The 20,960-nt window shown below is 43.1% G+C and overlaps 1 protein-coding gene across 2 annotated transcripts in view; it reads left to right on the top strand.

Annotated features, from left to right (window-relative positions):
- The window catches only part of Tmod3 (tropomodulin 3), a 56,909-nt gene continuing 35,949 nt past the window's right edge, over positions 1–20,960 (top strand). Inside the window, exons 1-2 of one of the 2 annotated variants that reach the window (XM_069995402.1) lie at positions 1–194; positions 5,433–5,508. The gene's annotated coding sequence lies outside the window, so the exon portion shown is untranslated. The remainder of the gene's footprint in view (positions 195–5,432; positions 5,509–20,960) is intronic. The other variant, XM_069995403.1, reaches the window with a different exon arrangement.

Below are 20,960 nucleotides of genomic sequence, written 5' to 3'. Positions count from 1 at the left end.
GGAGAACTAGCCTCACGGACGGCGTAGACGAGCCGAGCCGGGGGCGCTGCTGGCGAGTGGGTCGGGGAAACTCCCTCAAGAGGCCGGCTCTGCGGTCCGCTGGGAACCGAGTTGCGGCGCGTGGGGCCGGCAGTTCCCGCGGGTCAGTGAAGGAAGTCGGTGGCGGCCCCGGGAGGGGGGCGGGCGTCAGTCAGGTAAGTTCAGCCCCGCGGTGCTTTCCAGGAAGTGTGGCGGCGGGCGCGGCCGGGAGCTGCACGGGCCGAGCCGGCCGCTGCCCTGCAGCCGCCGGGGTTTCCCGTCTCCGACCTCCACGAGGCCCCCGGGTTCAGGAAACCTGGGGGGGGGGGGAACGCTGCGGAGGAGGGGCGGCCTCAGAACGAGCCCGCCGCCGCGATCGGGGTGGTGGGGTGCGCTGGGGCGTCGCCCGCCCGTCGAAGCGCGCGAACCTGCAAATGGTTGGAATCACGGGGCCATCCGGGGGTCGCCTTGGGTTCGAGACCGGCCTCGGGGCTCCTCCAAGGCCTGAGGTTCCGTGGACACCCCCCCCCCCACTGGGTCTCCACCTTTACCCCACCCCACCCCAACCGGGGACTCTCCTCTTAAAGGGTTTTTCTCACCATCACTCCCTTCTCGCCTTCTCTTGAAAGGTTTCTCCTAGTGTAAAGTTGAAGAAAAAGACCTTAAAAAAGAAAAAGAAAAAAAAAAAAACAACCCCAGAAACTTGAAGCGCACACGCTTTTGTGATTGAAATCTGGTCCGTCCTGCCTGGGCCGTTTTTTGGCTTTTCTTTCTTGCTTGCTTGCTTTCTGAATTTTCTTTCTCGTTTGATGTGGCGGCTTGGATTTGAGGATACATCCTGGGCCCCGGGCCCGTCCAGCTGCGTCCAGCTGTGCTGTTTGTATGTTGGTTTGTGTCTTGAGGACGTGACTGGGCTGGGTAAGCAAAAGTCTGCAATTCTGATTACAGATCGAAATGAGAAACAGCCACAGTCTCTTCCTCCCCCTCTTCCTCCCAGACCTCCCGTTCCCACCCACACACACACACACACACACACACACACCCGCCTTTTTTTTTTCCTTTTTGTAATGTTTAGTCAAGACTCATATTTCCAACAACTTGCCCTTGACGTCTCTTAACACCAAAAGTCATCTGGAAATGTGTGCGGGCAGTAAAAGTTATCCCAGGAGGTTATACTTAAAACAGGAAATCAGAAAATCAGCCTGTGGTGATTTAAATGGGTTTGGTGAAGTCTCCTTTTGGTCTGTGACGTTTTTTTCTGCAACTCATGTTTCTTTTTCTGAGAACCCTTCAGATTTGCTTTTTTAAAATTTTTTGGGGGAGGGCAGATTAAATGAATTAACTGGCCTGTCAGAACTAAAATTTAGAAAATTAAGTGTACCCAGGCTCATTTACTCTTCCCTATTCTTTCTAAATTCTCTTAATCCTATACTTCTTCATAAGAACACACACACAGTTATTAAGATATTAGAAGCAGCCCTCTAAGATATTTCTTCTAAAGAAATGAAAAGAATTAAACTGTGAGTTGCATTATATTCTAGCCCTTGTAGCTTCTAGGGTGTGTGTGTGTGTTTGTGTGTGCGTGCGCGCGTGTAAGTGTGTGTTTGCCTGTGTTTGCATACAGGTGCACGCAAGCTGCTAGTACTGTGATTTGAACTCAGAACCTCTTGGTTTCCCCTTGGCTTTATTTTATTTATTTATTGTTAGTGGGACTTAAACTCTGAGTGCTGCTCCTGAGTCCTGGTAGTGGGACTTAAATCCTGGATGCTGCTCCTGAGCATTTTTGCTCAGGGCTAGCTAGTGCTCTACCACTTTGAGCCACGCTCCACTTCTGGTTTTTGTTTTTTTGTTTTTTTTTTTTAATCTTATTGTCAGGGTGATGTACAGAGGGGTTATAGTTACATAGGTAAGATAGTGAGTACACTTCTTGTCAAATTTGTTACCCCCTCCTGATTTTTCTCTCTTTCCTCCCTCCTCACTTCTGGTTTTTAGGTGGTTAATCAGAGTTACGGGTCTCACAGCCTTTACTGTCCTAGGTTGATAGGAACAGTGATCCTCAGATCTCAGCTTCTTGAGTAGGTAGGATTATAGGGATGAGCCACTGGCACCTGGTTTGCTTGGCTTTTTGCTTAAGAACTCTTGTCACTTGAGACAGCTTCACTCTGACTTTTTTTGGTGGTTGGCTGAAAATAAGAGTTGTGGACTTTGGGCTGGGAAGGTGGCTCAGTGGTAGAGTGCTTCCTTGCATGCATGAGGCCCTGGGTTCGATTCCTCAGCACCACATAAGCAGAAAAAGCTAGAAGTGGTGCTGTGGCTCCAGTGGTAGAGCACTAGCCTTGAGCTGAAGAGCTGAGGGACAGTGCCCAGGCCCAGAGTTCAAGTGCATGACCGGCAAAAAAAAAAAAAAAGAGTCGTGGACTTTACTGCCTGGGCTAGCTTCTATCAGGATCCTCAGATCCTAGCATCCTGAGTAGCTTGGATTACAGGTGTGAGCCACCAGCAACCTGGCTTCTTTTACCTGTCTTTAAAATATATACACATAGCCGGGCGCCGGTGGCTTACGCCTGTAATCCTAGCTACTCAGTAGGCTGAGATCTGAGGATCATGGTTCAAAGCCAGTCCGGGCAGGAGAGACCGTGAGACTCCTATCTCCAATAAACCACCAGAAAACCGGAAGTGGTGCTGTAGCTCAAGTGGTAGAGCGCTCGCCTTGAGCTGAAGAGCTGAGGGACAGCGTCCACGCCCAGAGTTCAAGCCCCACGACCGACAAAACACACACACACACACACACCTGGGCGCTGGTGGCTCACACCTGTAATCCTAGCTACTCAGGAGGTTGAGATATGAGGATCATGGTTCAAAGCCAGCCCAGGCAGGAAAGTCTGTGAGACTTTTATCTCCAATTAACCACCAGAAAACTAGAAATGGCGCTGTGGCTCAAGTGGTAGAGTGCTAGCCTTGAGCTGAAGAGCTTAGGGACAGTACAGGCCCAAAGTTCAAGCCCTATGACTGACAATAAAATAAATAAATAAGTAAAATATATACACAAGGAAGTGGCGCTGTAGCTCAAGTGGTAGAGCGCTCGCCTTGAGTTGAAGAGCTGAGGGACAACGCCCAGGCCCAGAGTTCAAGCCCCAGGACCGACAAAAAAAAAAAAAAAAAAAAAAAAAAAAAAAAAATATATATATATATATATATATATATATATACACACACAAAATTTTTTTTTTTTTTTTTTTTTTAATTGTATTTTATTTTATTTGAGAACATACTGTACAGAGGGGCTACAATTACATGGGCAGAATAATGCATACATTTCTTACCAAGCATTGCAGCCTCCTCCTTTGTTTACCCTTCACTTCCCTTCCCTGCCTCCCCCCTCCCCCCACCCAATTTTACCCCCCTCCCCCCACCCAATTATACCCCCCTCCCCCCCCCACACCGAAATTGTAAAGCTGGTTTTGACATGACATTTTGTACTTCTCATTGTTGCAACAGGTCCACCTGAATCCTTAAACGATTTGTTTGTCCCCATCTCCTCCACATGATATACTGATATCAAATATAGTGAAAGCGGGGGTTACACTGTGGGGGAGGGAACACACACAAAATTTTGTTATTAGTAAAGTGTTTTACAGAGGGGTTACCATTTCATAAGCCAGTTAACAAATACATTTATTTTGAGACAGTGTCACCCCTTCCTTTGTTTTTCCCCAGTTTTCCCCTCCTGTCCCTGGTTCACAAGTTGAATAGTTCATTTTCCACATAGTGTCTACTGAGTATCAAGCCTGAATTTGTTTTTCCTTCCTCCCACCTTACATTGTTGCTTTTACAGCTGTCAGGATTTCTAGTTCATCTTAAAAATGAGTATGATGGCCAGATAACCTAACGATTATCTAGCTGCCTTAGATTTTTTTTTTTCCGGCTAGGCAAGTACTCAGCTACATCTTCTAGCCCGCCTGCCCTCCCCCCCCTTTCATTCTTTCCTTCCTTCTTTTTCCTTCCTCCCTTAAAAAAAAAAACACCTGTGTATTTAAGTTCATTTCTTTAGCAATATATATCATCCAAACACTGTGCTAGGCATGAATGAACAAAAATATGTTCTTCAGGATGCTACTGGACCTATCACTTAATTTTCTTTAATCTTTTATGTTAGACCATTGGAGCACATTACTCTATAATTAGTCACTTCACCTGAAGTTAATTCAAACTCAAATGGGATTAGGTCAAATCCAGGTACAATTATTGTTTTTATTGTAATCAAGAACTTTTTTTTTCAGGCTAGCTTAATAGTAGCTCAGTAGTTAGAGTACTTGCTTAGCATGAGCCAGGCCCAGGTTCCAGCCTCAGAGCACAAAATAACATCAAAAAATAAGATTATTTAGCCAGGTGCCGGTGGCTCACTCCTGTAATCCTAGCTATTCAGGTTGCTGAGATCTGAGGATTGAGGTTCAAAGCTAGCTCAAGCAGTATTCTTTTCTTTCTTTCTTTCTCTCTCTCTCTCTCTCTCTTTCCTTCTTTCCCTCTTTCTCTCTTTCTCTCTTTCTCTCTCTCTCTCTTTCTCTCTCTCTCTCTCTCTTTCTCTTTCTCTTTCTTTCTTTCTTTCTTTCTTTCTTTCTTTCTTTCTTTCTTTCTTTCTTTCTTTCTTTCTTTCTTTCTTTCTTTCTTTCTTTCTTTCTTTCTTTCTTTCTTTCTTTCTTTCTTTCTTTCGTCGGTCATGGGGCCTGAACTCTGGGTTTGGGCACTGTCCCTGAACTCTTCAGCTCAAGTGAGCACTCTACCACTTGAGCCACAGCGCCACTTCCAGTTTTCTAGTGGTTTATTGGAGATGAGAGTCTCACGGACTTTTCCTGCCCGGGCTGGCTTTGAACCTCGATCCTCAGATCTCAGCCTCTTGAGTAGCTAGGATTACAGGCGTGAGCCACTAGCACCCAGCTTAGGCTGTACTCTTATCTCCAGTAAAGGACCAGAAAACTGGAAGTGGTGCTGTGGCTCAAGTGGTAGAGCGCTAGCCTTGAGCTGAAGAGCTGAGGGACAGCGCCCAAGCCCCAGAGTTCAAGCCCTACAACTGACATCCCCCTTCCTCCCCCCGCCAAAAAAAAAAAGATTTTTTTTCAATTCTCAGCTACTACCTTACTTAAATAAGACATAGATTCAGTATAACAGAAATAATTCAGTGTATTCAGTGAAACCTGAATGATTGTACTTTTTAAACTTAGCATCATATTGTATATCAAGAGTAGGGAGATTATTTCGCCATGTTTTTAAGGTGTTTACTACTTATTTATTGGCAGTTTTAGGGTTTTGAACTCAGTACCTTCTGTTTGCTAGACAGGTGCTCTACCACTTGAACCACCCTTTTCACTTCAGTTATTTTTCCCTATTTGGATCTCTTTTTTTTTTTTTTGACCCAGGGCTAGCCTTGAACTGTGATCACTTCCTGAGAAGCTGAGATTAAGGGACTGCAAGCTATCTTACTTCACCCATAAGGTATGTGTAATGTTAAAGGTTGGTGCTCGTAACTATGATACTAGTTAAGTACCCATGACTTTTACAATTGTCAGTTTCTCAAAATCTGTTTCAGCATGAACAGTTGCCTTCATAAAGTTTTGGGGTTTTTTTGTTTTTTGTTTTGATCATTTCAGGCCAGGGTGCTGTCCCTGAGCTTTTGTGCTCAAGGCTAGCGCTCTACCACTTTGAGCCAAAATGCTACTTCTAGTTTTCTGGTTGTAAATTGGAGTTAAGAGTTCTTTTTTTTTGGGGGGGGGTCCGGTTGTGGGCCTGAACTCTGGGCCTGGGCGCTGTCCCTCGGCTCTTCAGCTCAAGGCTAGCGCTCTACCACTTGAGCCACAGCGCCACTTCCGGCTTTTTTTTTTTCTTTTTTCCTTATATGGTGCTGAGGAATCGAACCCAGGGCCTCAGGCTTGCAAGGCAAGCGCTCTACCACTGAGCCACCTTCCCAGCCCCCTTTTTTTTTTTTTTTTTTAATTCTTATCTTTTTTGGGGGGAGGGGGGGGTCCAGTCGTTGGGCCTGAACTCTGGGCCTGGGCGCTGTCCCTCAGCTCTTCAGCTCAAGGCTAGTGCTCTACCACTTGAGCCACAGCACCACTTCCAGCTTTTTTCTTTCTTTTTGCTTATGTGGTGCTGAGGAATCAAACCCAGGGCATCAGGCATGCAAGGCAAGTGTTCTACCACTGAGCCAACTTCCCAGCCCAAGTTAAGAGTTCTTATAGGCTTTTTTCCCTCTGAGCTACCTTTGAACCATGGTCCTCAGATCTCAACCTCCTGAATAGCTAGGATTACACGCATGAACCATTGGCACTCAGCAAAGTTTTTCTGTGTGTGTGTGTGTGTGTGTGTGTGTGTGTGTGTGTGTGTGTGTGTGTGTGTGTGTGTGTGTGTGTGTGTGTGTGTGTGTGTGTGTGTGTGTGTGTGTGTGTGTGTGTGTGTGTGTGTGTGTGTGTGTGTGTGTGTGTGTGTGTGTGTTCGTTCCAGTACTAGTGCTTAAGCTCAGAGCCTTGTGCTTTTGCTTGGCTCTTTCACCCAAAGATAGTGCTCTGCCATTTGAGCCACAGCTCTACTTCTGGCTTTTTGGTGGTAATTGGAGATAAAGGTCTCATGGACTTTTCTGCCTGGGCTGGCTTTGAACCATGATCCTTAGATCTCAGCCTCCTGAGTAGCTAGGATTACAGTTGTGAGTCACCACTGTTGGCATATGAGCTTTCTCATAGTTGAGGAGGGCATTATTCTGTAGTTGTAATAGTAACCTGAACACTGTCAGGCCTGGTCTCATTGGTCTTCTTTTTGACCTTTGATTTATATAGTGTATTAGTCCTGTGTCAGATCCTTTCTAAAATCACAAGTATAACATCATGTTGATAGAAAAGTGGTATAGAAACCAAAATCCTTTTGAATTCATATCAGTCCATTAGTCTGTTAGGCATATATTAAAATTGTAAAGAGTCAAATCCAATTTGCTGCCTAGGAAATATGAAATTTATGAACCCCTGTTTATCTCTGTCTGGCATCCATGAAGGTTTTTTAAAAAAGTATTTTTACAGTAATGAAGCAATAGAAGTGTATAATTGAGAGCACATGTGTGATCTTGGAGAGTTTCACTTGAAGCAAAATCATTAAGCCTGTTGGGAAGTGGAATGCTACTCTGCCCATCTTAGCATGTCTTCCTCTTTGCCTCCTTCCTTCTTTCCCTCCCTCTCTCCTTTTCTCTCCCTCTTCTTTCTTTCTTTTTTTTTTGCCAGTCCTAGGGCTTGAACTCAGGGCCTGGGCACTGTCCCTGAGCTTTTTTTGCTCAAGGCTAGTACTCTACCACTTGAGTCAGAGCGCCACTTCTGGCTTTTTCTGTTTCTACAGTACTGGGGAATCAAACTCAGAGCTTCATGCATGCTAGGCATGTGAGGCAAGCGCTCTACCACTAAGCCACATTCCCAGCCCCTCTCTCTCTTTTTCTCCCTTTAGCCTTCTCCTTCCCTCTGGAAGTCTCAGGGTCAACTAATGTTGGGACTCTATAGGAGGAGCATCTGGGACTACAGATGCATGCTGGCAGCCCAGTCTTTTTATTCAATCATACTAGAGTGTTACCAGAATGTTTAGGGCAGCTAAACAAGCAAGCTCAGCCCTTGGGTCTGGGAAGAGAAGAATTGAGAGAAGATGTGATCATAATAAAGACGTTAGAAAAAGTTCATTAGAAATATAGCAGGTTGGGCTAGGAATGTGGTTTTGGTAGAGTGCTTGCCTAGCATGTATGAAACCCTGGGTTCGATTCCTTAGTACTACATAAACAGAAAAAGCCAGAAGTGGCACTGTGGTTCAATGGTAGAGTGCTAGCCTTGAGCAAAAGAAGCTCAGGGACAGTGCCCAGGCCTTGAGTTGAAGCTCCAGGACTGGCAAAAAAAACCCAAAACAACAACCCATAAAAGAAATACAACATGTAACATAGACATGTCATTTGGAAGATGGCTGTGTAGCCAATGTCTGTCATATTGGCTCTCTTCCACTGTCTTCCTTGTTACAGAGGTTGGCCTCGGGTTGGTGAGAATTGGATGGCTTTCTGACTGTGTCTCCTTTCTTTTTCCTGTAAGATTGTGACACCAATGATGTACTGTCCTGTACTAATTTCCTCTTTTATTCTTCCTCTTCTTTTGTAGCCCCTGCCCCTATTTCAGGTTTTGATATATCAGTTTATCTTGCCACCTGCAAACTGTATAGGTAGATCTGATTTTCCCTGATTGGTAGCTTTTCTACTAACTTGTATCAAGAAGATGTCTAGTGGTTCTTCATTATGGTTATAATTTCTATTTTTCCTGATAAGAATGCTGAGCTGGGTACTAGTGGCTCACACCTTCAATCCTAGCTACTCAGGAGGTTGAGATCTGAAGATCACGGTTCAAAGCCAGCCGGGGCAGGAAAGTCTGTGAGATGCTTAACCTCCAATAAACCACTCAGAAAACCAGAAGTGGAGCTGTAGCTCAAGTGGTAGAGCACTTGCCTTGAGCTGAAGAGTGCAGAGACAGTGCCCATGCCAGAGATAAAGCCCCACAACCGACAAAAAAAAAAAAAAGCGAACGTTGAGTGTTTTATCATGTGCTAATTGACTATACATTTTTTTTTTGTTTTGTTTTTTTTTTTTTTTTTTTTGTCAGTCATGGGGCCTGAACTCTGGGTCTGGCCGCTGTCCCTGAGCTCTTCAGCTCAAGGCTAGCGCTCTACCACTTGAGCCACAGCGCCACTTCCAGCTTTTTCTGCTTATGTGATGCTGAGGAATTGAACCCATGGCCTCATGCATGAGAAGCAAGCGCTCTACCACTGAGCCACCTTCCCAGCCCCTATACAGTGTTTTCTTTTGCCGTGTGTTTGCCCAAATCTTTTGCCTTCTTTTTTTCAGGGAGTCATTCTTTTGTGTGTGTGCATGTGTGTACCAACCTTGGGGCTTAAACTGAGTGCCTGGGCACTATTCCTGAGCTCTTTTTGCTCAAGGCTAACACTCTACAACTTGAGCCACAGCTCTACTTCTGGCTTTTTTTTTTTTTTTTGCTCAAGCTCTGCTTGTGGCTTTCTTTGCTTAGGCTGGCACTCTACCAGTTTAGCCACACCCTCTTCTTGTAGCTTTTTGGTGGTGAATTGGAGGTAAGAATTTCACAGACTTTTCCTGCCCAGGCTCAAACCACCATCCTCAGATCTCAGCTACCATCATATTGTCAACTTCTTCTTTTTTTTTTGGGTCCGGTTGTGGGGCCTGAACTCGGCCTGGGTGCTGTCTTTCAGCTCTTCAGCTCAAGGCTAGCGCTCTTGCACTTGAGCCACAGCACCACTTCTGGCTTTTTTCTTTTTGCTTATGTGGTGCTGAGGAATCGAACCCAGGGCCTTATGCATGCAAGGCAAGCACTTACCACTGAGCCACATTCCTAGCCCTGTCAACTTCTTAAGAATAGACCCAGGATCCTAAAAGAACACTTACGTGCATATCTTCCTGATCCTGAGCATACTGTCAGGTGTTTTCTAATGGAAGAATGCTGATTATAAATTTGCATTTGAAATAGCTTTTCTGCATCTGAGTTAATAGAGTCAATTTAGCTGCCTTTGCACCTTGTCTTATAATTAAGACAGATTTGGAGGAGTAAATCCAAAGAGCCTCTGTCCACTGAAGCCTCTACTAGAGCAAGCTTAGGACTTGTTTTTTAGCCTGGTTGGAATAGATGTAAACACATGAAACATGTTTTTTTCCTTGTTGTTGTTTTATGCCAGTACCAAGTTTGAATTCAGGGTTTGGGTGTTGTCCCTTAGCTTTTTCTACTCAAGACTAACACTCTACCAACTTTAGCCACAGCTCCACTTTTGGCTTTTTGGTGGTTAATTGGAGATGGGTCTTACAGACTTTTCTGCCCATGCTGGCTTTGAACCACAATTCTCAGATCTTGGCTTCCTAAGTAGTTAGGATTATAAGTGTGAGCCACTCATACTTGGCTTGTGTTTTAGTTTCTATATTTTTATCCTGTCCATTCCAAACCTTTGGGACCTTCAGTTCCTGAATACGTTTTAGAATAATTTCTAAGGAGATAGGGTTGTTGTCTTTTTCTTCTATGTCTTATTTACTAAAAACACAACAAAATACTATTTTTAGAAGGATGTCACCCCAATATCATTACTCTAATGTAATTATTTTCATTTGTCTCATTCCCTTCCAGGCCTTATTCACTCACATACATACTTTGATATGATTGTGATACATACTTTGATATGATTATGATCATAGCGGTATATTATTTTTTGTTCAGAAATTGAGTAGTAACTAGTGACTGCTTTCTCCTTTATGGGAACCACCCTTCTTAATAATTAACACAAAAAAGACTGGATGGAGAAAAAAGATGAACAGATTTGGTGAGGGGGTGGGAGGAATCCTGACTCCCACCATTTAACTAAAATAAAAGCAGAAATGAGCCAAGTTTTTCAAAGACAAGGTTACCCTTCTGTGGAAAATGCCAGACAACTTTGATTTTCTTATTCATTTCTCATGTATCTTCTCTCTAATAGTTTAACAACTTCATTAATCTTTGTGTGCTGTACATTTCATCCATTTAGACTTTGTTTTGGTGGATTTTAGTATCTGTAGAGTTGTACGATCATTGCCACAATCTACTTTAGAACATTTTCATCACACTGTAAAGAAACCCCTTACCTAACTATCAGTCACTACTTACTTCCTCCCAACCCTGTGCAACCAGTAATGTACTATTTTTATGAATCTGCCTGTTCTGGAGATTTCACATATATCATATGGTCTTTTGTGACTGGCTTCTTCCAGTCTTGTATTCTGAATAATTTGTGTTGAAACTTTCTGAAATATTGTCAGGCTTCTTCCCTAGCTGTGCATCACATGACCTATACTCAGGGCTCACATTTACATACTCAGATTCGTATATCCACTCACTAAGAAAGGTTCACGAACACATGAAGACAAACGATACACAGTGCTAACTCTTTACAGTTTTTTTTTTTTTTTTTTGGGGGGGGTCGGTCGTGGGGCCTGAACTCTGGGCCTGGGCACTGTCCCTCAGCTCTTCAGTTCAAGGCTAGTGCTCTACCACTTGAGCCACAGTGCCACTTCCAGTTTTTTCTGCTTATGTGGTGCTGAGGAATTGAACCCAGGGCTTCATGGATGTAAGGCAAGCACTGTACCACAGAGCTACCTTCCCAGCCCCCTTTACAGTTTTCTATTCAGTTATATTTAAAGCTGTAATATCATTGCAAGTACATGCCAGGGAACACAGTTCCTGAAGGGTGAGAAAATGGAATCAAGGTGGGCCAGACTAATGAGTTGAATTGATTAATATTGTCCTGATACCTAACAAGACAAGTCCATTTTCCAAAGCTTTCACGTGTTTGTTTGTTTGTTTACTTTGTAGCAGCTGTCTAGTAGGACTATATTAATTGATACATAGATTTGAAGGTAGGATTGTATCATATACCTTCTTCACCTATTGCATAACAATTCTTTTAAGCAGGATATTAGAACTAATAATTACACACTGACACATTTCCGCCTGGAAAATAATAAACAATAAAATAGTTTCTTGGGTGTGGTGTCAAAACTTGAGCTGAGGATTCATAAAGGGGTATTCCCTTGACATGATCCCAGCAAAGGGAGCTGGGGCTCCTCACGCCGGTGTGTCATGTCAAGCTCACCCTGGTCAAGCATCATACAACTCTAGAACTTGTTTTCAGTCATGATGGCCTCTTAACCCAGAGTTCTTAAAGACACCCCACCCTTTCCTCTTCAGTGGACCTGCTATGAGCACTGGGATACCAGATCTAGTCGGGTGAGAGAGAAAGGCCTAATTTGGGACATATCAGTAAGTGATTATTTTGTAGCCAGCTTCTTGTTTTCTGCTTCCCCCCCCCCCCGGCCCCCCCCCCCAATACCTACAGTTTATTGGAGAAAAATCTCAGAACCCTACATAGAAATGCACAGATGCTTTAGCATTTGTAAGGCCTCTGGTGCAGCTCCTTGTCAAAGGATCTTAATTTCCTTGAAGGATATGGTCAGATATCCCAAGTGGATTCCTGGGGGTGGTTTGGTATACTCCAGAGAACAGTTCCTGTCACTGAATTCAGCCTCTTAGCTGTCCCTCCTGCCTCAGAAACCACATTCAATCTCTCTCTGCCGCCTCCTGTCTCCATCCTTCCCTTTGCTATTCCCACTGCTAACACCTTAGTTCTTGTTTGCATGTCCTTTGTGTAGAACAGAAGGCTCATCAAAGAAGTGACTCTTGAACAATATAAACAGGTTTGATCACGAAGGGGAAAGGATATTTCAGGTGTAATGGAATGATGTGATCTCTGGACTGGATGCAGAAAAGCTTGAAGATGTGCTGATTTTTTTTTTTTTTTTTTGGCTGTAATACAGGGTAGGCAAATATCACACCCCATTCCCTTTACTTTTCTTCTTTCACTCTCATCCTTAATTTATTTTTTAATTAATTAATTAATTAATTTATTTTTTGGTCGGTTGTGGGGCTTGAACTCTGGGGTTGGGCACTGTCCCTGCACTCTTCAGCTCAATGCAAGCGCTCTACTGCTTGAGCCACAGTGCCACTTCCCTTATTTTATTTTTGTTGGTTGTGGGGCCTGAACTCTGGGCCTGTGCACTGTCCCTCAGCTCTTTAGCGCAAGGCTAGCGCTCTACCACTTGAGCCACTTCCAGCTTTTTCTGCTTCTGTGGTGCTGAGGAATAGAACCCAGGGCCTTATGCATGCAAGGCAAGCACTCTACCACTGAGCCACCTTCCCAGCCCTCACCCTTATTTTAGTCAGCTTTGATCTCTTTGCGCACGCTGTGTGTGTGTGTGTGTGTGTGTGTGTGTGTGATCTTCCTCATCAATCTAGCCTAGCGTGTGTGTGTGTGTGTGTGTGTGTGTGTGTGTGTGTGTGTGTGTGTGTGTGTGTGTGTGTGTGTGTGTGTGTGTGTGTGTGTGTGTGTGTGTGTGTGTGTGTGTGTGTGATCTTCCTCATCAATCTAGCCTAGCCTATCTTTTTCGGACCACCCACGGTGATCTCTGAATTTTGGTAGCACTAATTGTTAGACCCATCCTTTTGGGAGCTAATTATATATTGCCTTGATTTTTTAAAAATAGCTTTTTGCGCATGCTCTATTTTCCTAAATAGAGTGCATTAGTCAAGGTTCTGGGGCTTGAGGGATCACAAACCCACCACAGCTAGCTTGCTGTGGCGTTGGGGTTGGGAGTTATAGTGGGTTTTTGCTGTAAAGCCACTGAGCTCTCTGAAATGAATTATATAGGTAGAACCCAGGACAGGCACTTGTAAGTGCCCTACCCCCTGGCTTGCCTGAATTCTCTTTGGCTTCTTTCCAAGCCTCTACTCCATGCTAGAGTGTCAGTTTTGATGTTAAAAGATGATCTGAAGTAACAACGTAATTTCTCTTGATTACTGAAGTTTTTGCAGTCCTCTTTAATCATGTGCCTGAGGCTAGCATCTGCACCACCCCATCCCTGACCAGCTTTCTGTTCTCTTCCCTGTACAGTGCTATTTTCTGCTTTTTCATGGCCAAGGTTTCTCCTCTACCTTCAGTTGAAATGTTACCAGGCTACTTTTAGATTTGATGACATAATTTGTTAGATTTTTATCTTCCAGCTTTCCAAATCCTGGAGAAGGAAGTGTAAGAGTGGGACCCATAATGCTTGGGTTGGGGATGTTCTTTGTCCCAAACAGCTTTGATGGCTGTGGTAGTTTTGTTGTTGTTGTTGTTTGTTTTGTTTCGTTTCATTGTCTGTGTGGGGCTTGAACTCTGGGCCTGAGTGTTGTCCCTGAACTCTTCAGCTTAAGGTGAGTGCTCTACCACTTGAGTCACAGCACCACTTCTGTTGTTCTGATGGTCAATTGGAGATAAGAGTCTCACAGACTTTCCTTCCCAGGCTGGCTTTGAGCTGCAGTCCTCAGATCTCAGCCTCCTTAGTAGCTAGGATTACAGGCGTGAGCTACTGGTGCCCAGGCATTTGGGATGTTGAGTGCTTACTAAGGCTGTATATTTCATAGGAGCTGGAGTAAGAGTAGTTCAGGATGAGGAGTTTGGGTTTGATTATCCAAAACGTACTTGTTTTGGTACCTAAGGCCAGAAGGAAGAGCATGTAGAAGAAAGAGACCACATATGTGCTTTACCTTTCCCTCCCTCCCTCCCTCCCTCCCTCCCTCCCTCCCTCCCTCCCTCCCTCCCTCCCTCCCTCCTTCCCTGCCTTCCTTCCTTCCTTCCTTCCTTCCTTCCTTCCTTCCTTCCTTCCTTCCTTCCTTCCTTCCTTCCTTCCTTCCTTCCTTCCATCCATCCCTGAATTGCATCAAGTAGCTCAACAGCTAAAACATCTAATATCTGTATATTGCTATAACTGCCTGGCCTTTTGACTTTTTATGGTTAACTTGAAGCCATGACAGGCTATCTAAAACAATATTTAAAGTAAGTTACTAACATTTGTTTTAGCATTTGGAAATTTCTAAGTTTATAGAAAGTAGAGCAAGTTTATAGTAAATTAGCTATTTTAAGAGGAAAAACAGATTAATTTATTGTCTCTACCCAAAATTAAGATATGGTAAAAACAGGTATTCCCAACCTTAATCTGAAAGCTTACAGAATACCTTCCCCTGATTATTTTACAGTAATTTAGGATTCATCGTGTTTTAGGCACTGTTTTTTGGACTGATAGTGTAAAAGTTAGTCCCTAATCTTGAAGCATTTGTGTTCCAAAACAAAGATAGGTATTTACACAAATAATTATGGTGTGATAAAATAAATGTTGGTACAAGTTTGGGTGGAATGTTGATTGATAGCCCTCTTCTGATGTTTTATGTATATCATTTACTTTTCTGTATCTCTTTTAATCTTTATCTTTGTCACCCAACCTCTGTCGGATTTCTGGACTAATGAAGCATCCCTTAAAAATGAACTTTGAGGGGGCTGGGAACATGGCTGTAGTTGTAGAGCACTTGCTAGGCAAGCACAAAGCTGAGTTCAATCCCCAGTACCACAAAACAAAACAAAACACTCTGAAGATCATGACATTATTAGCTTTGTTTCTATCACTTTATCTGTATTAGGACATGTTAACTATACATTTACTTCATTTAATAAGTTAATATATAAACCCTGTGCAGTAGAAGTACTCTTTAAGTGTTTTCATTTTACAGATGAACAAATGGAGGGACAAAAATAGTTCCGCAGCCATGCATCAGTGGCTCATGCCTGTAATCCTAGCTACTCAGGAGGATGAGATCTGAGGATCATGATTCAGAGTCTGCTTGGACTTTCCTGCCTGTGAGACTCTTATCTCCAATAAACCACTCACAAAGCAGAAGTGGTGCTGAGGCTCAAGTGTTAGAGCAGCTAGCCTTGAGCTGAGGAACAGCGTCCAGACCCAGAGTTCAAGCCCCACAACTGACCAAAAAAAAAAAAGTCCAGTGGATTTTCCTGCCTGGGCTGGCTTTGAACCACGATTTCCAGATCTCAGCCTCCTGAGTAGCTAGGATTACAGGTGTGAGCCACTGGTGCCGGCTTTGTGTGATAAATTTTAAAATAATAATTTCAAGTTGTCCTAATGTTAATTTTAAAACTGTCCTGAACTTCTGATTTGGGTCCTTCTCCCCAGCTCTCAGCAACTTCCTTTCCTTCCCTGCATTGGATTAAGTTGTCTTTTACTTCTCTGTTGGCTCTCTTTGACTTCTCTCACTTGCTATTAAAGGAAAAATGTCCTTTAGCCTCTTTTGGAAGAACTGATGCCAAAGCAGACCTTATACCCCAGGGACAGTGAGCTAAGCATCTTGGCCAATAGTGAGGGTTCCTGGAACTTCCCTTCTTTCAGCAGTAGGACTTGCTTCCACTGTCACAGGTCTTAAATTTGTTGTTCTTTCCACCTCCATTCCCTCCCACTTATTTCCCAGAACCCAGCCCCACTAGCTGGGTTTATTTTAGTAGTCTCACATGGCTTGATTTTTTAAAAAAAAATTGTAGGTGTTTGTATTTAAAAGAATTTTTAAACTGATACTTAAAAACAAAGATTATACATATGAATGGGGTACCATGTCATGTTTTGTTACATGTGAACATTTTACAATGTTCAAATCAGGACAAATGTATCTTCTCAGACGTGTATCATTTCTTTATGGTATCAACTTTCAAAATCGGTCTCACTTTTTTTTTTTTTGAAATGTGCAGCACACTAATATCTGTGCTCACTGTGTCCTAAACCAGAACTTCTTGTTCTTGTGTGACTGTGACTTGGTACCCATTGGTCACTCTTTTTCCTCTTCCCCTCCCCACTGTGTAGGTGTTGCAGAAAGGCTGTTATTTCAAAGGTTTTTGTGGTCTATATTGTTTATGGTGTTACTAGCAGGAGAAATTCCTACTTTCAAGCCAGAGGATTTGTATGTTTTGTCTTGAAATCTCCAATAAAAATCTGAGAGTGCTCCATCCCTCTGGACTGTTGGTGCTTCTCCAAGTGCAAATACTCCACTCAAGTTATCTGTTTTTTCTAAACTTATCAAGGAGTAATTTACATACTATAAAATTCATCCATATGAACATAAAATTATTTCCAGTGTATGGTTTAATCATATCAAATCTCCTTTCCTACCAGATTCTTCAGTGCCTTCTGTGGTCTGTAAGAGGATGGTTGTCTTGCTCTGATACTTTTCTGTTTCCAAGGCCACTTATGTATATGGCTTATTTGGATGTTGCTCCTGGCTGCCAGGTGGTCTCTTACTAACACCCCTGTTGTTACTATTTTAGCTCTTCATTGTAAAAAGCATGATGTTCTCAAAAGATGGGCCCAGGGTCAGGGGAGGTAGGGAAAGGCTATTTTCCTGAAGAATTGTCACCTTTTGCTTTCTTGTGTGTGTGCCAGTCATGGTGCTTGAATTTAGAGCCTAAGCATTTGTCCCTAAGCTTCTTTGTTTAAAGCTAGTACTCTACCATGATAGCCATAGCTCCACTTCCATCTTTTTTAATTAGACATAAGAGTCTCATGGACTCTCCTGCCCCGGCTGACTTCAAACTGTGATCCTCAGATCTCAGCCTCCTGAGTAGCTAGGATTACAAGTGTGAGCCATCAGGATCCAGCTCAGTGCATGCTTTTATTTATCCTGCCTGAGAATTACTCTGGAACCTCATCTTCCTTACCTGCCCGAAAGGCATCTGGATATGCTATGCAAATAGTAGTCTCATGCCTCTTCAAACAACTATCAGAATTACTTCTCCCTGTTTATGTGCAAATTAATTGCTGATAACAAAGCTTGATATATCCCCAGGCTTCTGAAATTGAAGAGAGTAATGCCAGTGGTATCCTTGAGTAGGCAGGCGGTGCCTCTGCACATGGGTGTGAAATGCCTTTGCCATGTAGGAGTGAGACAGACAGGATCATGCAGGCACTGCAGCCGGGTTGGAACACAAGAATCAGTGCAAGCCATAGGCTTAAATAGCACACTGGACATTGTTGATCTTTGCCCTTGGAGGATAGAGACAAAGTAGGTTTGGAGTGGCTTGAGGGGTGGAGGTAGTCTTTCAATTGTACAGTTTGGACGGGATGGAGAGGTAAAATTTGGGGTGGCAGTGAACTGGGAGGAAACCAACCTGGTTCCAGTACAAGATGGATCCGGGCGATTCTTAGTGTAAGCAGAAAGGGGGAGTCTTAACAAAATCACCCAAAAACTTAACAAGGAAGATTTTATAAGTAAAGCAGTGAAATGTTAAAAGCAATGTTTCAGGTGACCAGAAGCAAGCTACATTAAGAGCTGTAAGGCAAGAACGGAGAGTCCAGCAAGGCTCTGTTCAGAGCCTGGGAAAGTGGGCTTTCTTTGTAAGGCAGTGTTTTTACTTCCTCTCTTTATGAGATTCTGGAAATTTCTCTAGGTCCTGGAACCCGTCCTTGGGAGGGGCAAGGTCTAGAGATATGGAGCTTTGAAAGCCTTCAGGAGAAAAAAAAATATCCCAAAATTGGCCTCAATCCCAGTTTCAGGATTTCAATTAGGGCCTTTAGTGACAAGCTGTGGAACATGAGAGAATATGTAATTATGTAACTCTTCCAGTGACTTTGTGTTATTGATTTCATAGATTGTTTATAAAATTAATGTTCTAGAATTCTTTTTTATCTTTTCTTTGTCCCTTCTTTGCTCTCCTTTCTTTTTCCTTTCTTTCTCTGTTTCTGTTTCTGTTTCTCTCTTTCTTTCTTACTTTCTCTTTCTCTTTCTCTTTCCTTCTTTTTTTCTGTGTGTGGTTCTGGGCATTGAATGCCACTGCCTCATGAATGCTAAACCTACAGTACCTTTGGGCTGAAATTCCTTAGAGAACCTTTCACAAAAGCATTTCTTGCTATTAGTGGGGTGTGGCATTGACAGGCTGGGTACTGGTGTTCATGCTTGCAATTCTTGCTACTTAGGAGGCTTAGGCTGAGATCATGATTCAAAGGTAGCCTGGCAGGAAAGTCCATGAGACTCTTCATTTAACCACCAAGAGACTGGAAGTAAAGTTGTGGCTCAAGTGGTAAAGCTCTGGCCTTGAGCAAAAAAGCTCAGGAACAGTGCCAGGCCCTGAGTTTGAGTCCCAGGACACACACACACACACACACACACACACACACACACACACACACACACACACACACACACACACACACACACACACACACACACACACACACACACACACACACACACACACACACACACACACACACACACACACACACACACACACACACACACACACACACACACACACACACACACACACACTTTCCTTTTCTTTTATCATACACGGCATCAGCATACAGCAGTTGGTTGCATGGTTCCTTAAAAAATGAGTGAACAAGCATAACCTAAAAATCAATAGTGCCAGGCCCTGAGTTTGAGTCCCAGCACACACACACACACACACACACACACACACACACACACACTTTCCTTTTCTTTTATCATACACGGCATCAGCATACAGCAGTTGGTTGCATGGTTCCTTAAAAAATGAGTGAACAAGCATAACCTAAAAATCAATAGTGAGCACTGAATTCTCTCCCTGTATTCTCAGCTATCGAGTTTCTCTCTGGTTTTCCAGAGTTCTCAGGGCACTGAGTTTTGAAAGTGGAATGCTTGGGGTCTTTTGTTAAGCATAAAGGATTTCTTGTGCTAGAGAAAAGTAGGCCAAATTTAAGGACTAGAAATGGGGTACTCCTCTAAGACACCTTAGAATATGACCTGAAATCAAAAGCCTTTATGAAATATGCTTCACAAAACCTCTTTCCTAAATTCCAGCTCCATTTTCTAAACCTATTTTTCTATTGGACAGTCTTCTTGAGAGACTTGTATATAAAATTTATTTAAGCCAGGTTTGGAGATGTAAGCCTATAATCCCAGTACCTGAGAGGTAGGAGGAAGAAGGATGAGAGTTCAAGGCCACACTGAGCTGTACAGAGAGATCTGTGCTCAAAAGCCGAAAAGATAAAGAACAATAAAATTAAGATACAGACAGTAGTTAGATACTTGAAATTTATGTGTGTGTGAATGAATGTGTACTAATACTGGGGCTTGAACTCAGGTCCTAAATGCTTGTCCTTTAGCTTTTTCACTAAAGGGAAGTGTTCTACCCCTTGTACCACAGCTCTACTTCTGGCTTTTTAGTGGTTAATTGGAGATAATAGTCTCATGGAGCTGGGTGCCAGTGGCTCACACCTGCAATCCTAGCTACTCAGGTGGGAGAGCTCTGAGGATCATGGTTCATGCCAGCCTGGGCAGGAAAGTCCATGAGAGTCTTATCTCCAGTTAACCAACGGACAACCAGTGATAGAGTGTTAGCCTTGAGCAAAAGTGCTCAGGGACAATGCTCAGGCTGAGTCCAAGCCTCATGACATACATATATACATACATACATACACACACCATATATACATGGATCTCATGGGCTTTCCTGGCTGGCTTCAAACCTTGTTCAGATCTCAGCCTCCTACATTACAGACATGAACCACTAGTGCTTGGCTGCACTTAAACTTTATTGTGACACTATTGTTGATGTGTACCATTGTCAGACAGCAGATCATCTTATGGATCCATGATAAGAGCAGGAACTGAAAAAAAGAGAAGAGGCATCTTATTAATGGCCTCTTTCCAGTGCACTTGGGGTGTGCTTTAAGCATAGAGAGGGGCCCAGGAGAGAAGCAGATTTCTTTTTGCTGTTTGCCCAACTTTGCTGATCTACCACTGTTGTAAATTCAGAGACATCAGCAGTTGGTGTATCAAAAGAAAATGGAAAGCTCTTAAGTTTGTGCTTCTATGTAAACCTATCTGAGACTGTGATTTCTCATATTCTACTTTGAGAGACATTTATAAAGTAGGAAGAGAGAATAAGAATCTATTCTCAAGTATTTTTCTTTATCCCATGGTCCCTTTCCTTTCCCTGAACCCTAGAAGGTCAGCTCTCCCCAGAATTGTACACTAAATGTGACAGGTATTTAATAAGTGTACACAAATAGATGTTAATTTGAAGATGGAAAAATCAGTGCAGTGAAAGGTAGTATAGGGTTTGTATATAGTTGAATGCTTACTAACTTGTTGGGTTAAGAAAATTCTTGCAAGAGGAAGAGTGAGTCATAGTTATAGTTCCTTTGGGGAGAGAGAGAAAGAAAATCCTCACATCAGGCTCTTCTTTATGGACTTGGAATGGGTTCAGCAGTTTGATTGATGACTGAGCCGATAAGCTTTCCCTGCAAGTCATCTCATACTGTATTTGGTTTTGTCCATTGGGTGACTGGCAGAGGCTCTCTCTGTTAACCGTCAGAGATAGAGCTCTGTAACTTTATTACCCTGAGAGACTTGTTTGTATGATAACATTTCTTTTTTAAGATTTTTTTTTTTAAGTTGAGAAACTGGGTATGCGGAGGG

This window comes from Dipodomys merriami, unplaced genomic scaffold, assembly GCF_024711535.1.
Source record: "Dipodomys merriami isolate MVZ:Mamm:240054 unplaced genomic scaffold, mDipMer1.0.p SCAF_48, whole genome shotgun sequence".
NCBI classification, from domain to species: domain Eukaryota; kingdom Metazoa; phylum Chordata; class Mammalia; order Rodentia; family Heteromyidae; genus Dipodomys; species Dipodomys merriami.
The sequence above is the reverse complement of the archived record's forward strand: the minus strand, read 5'-3'. Positions and strand labels throughout refer to the sequence as shown.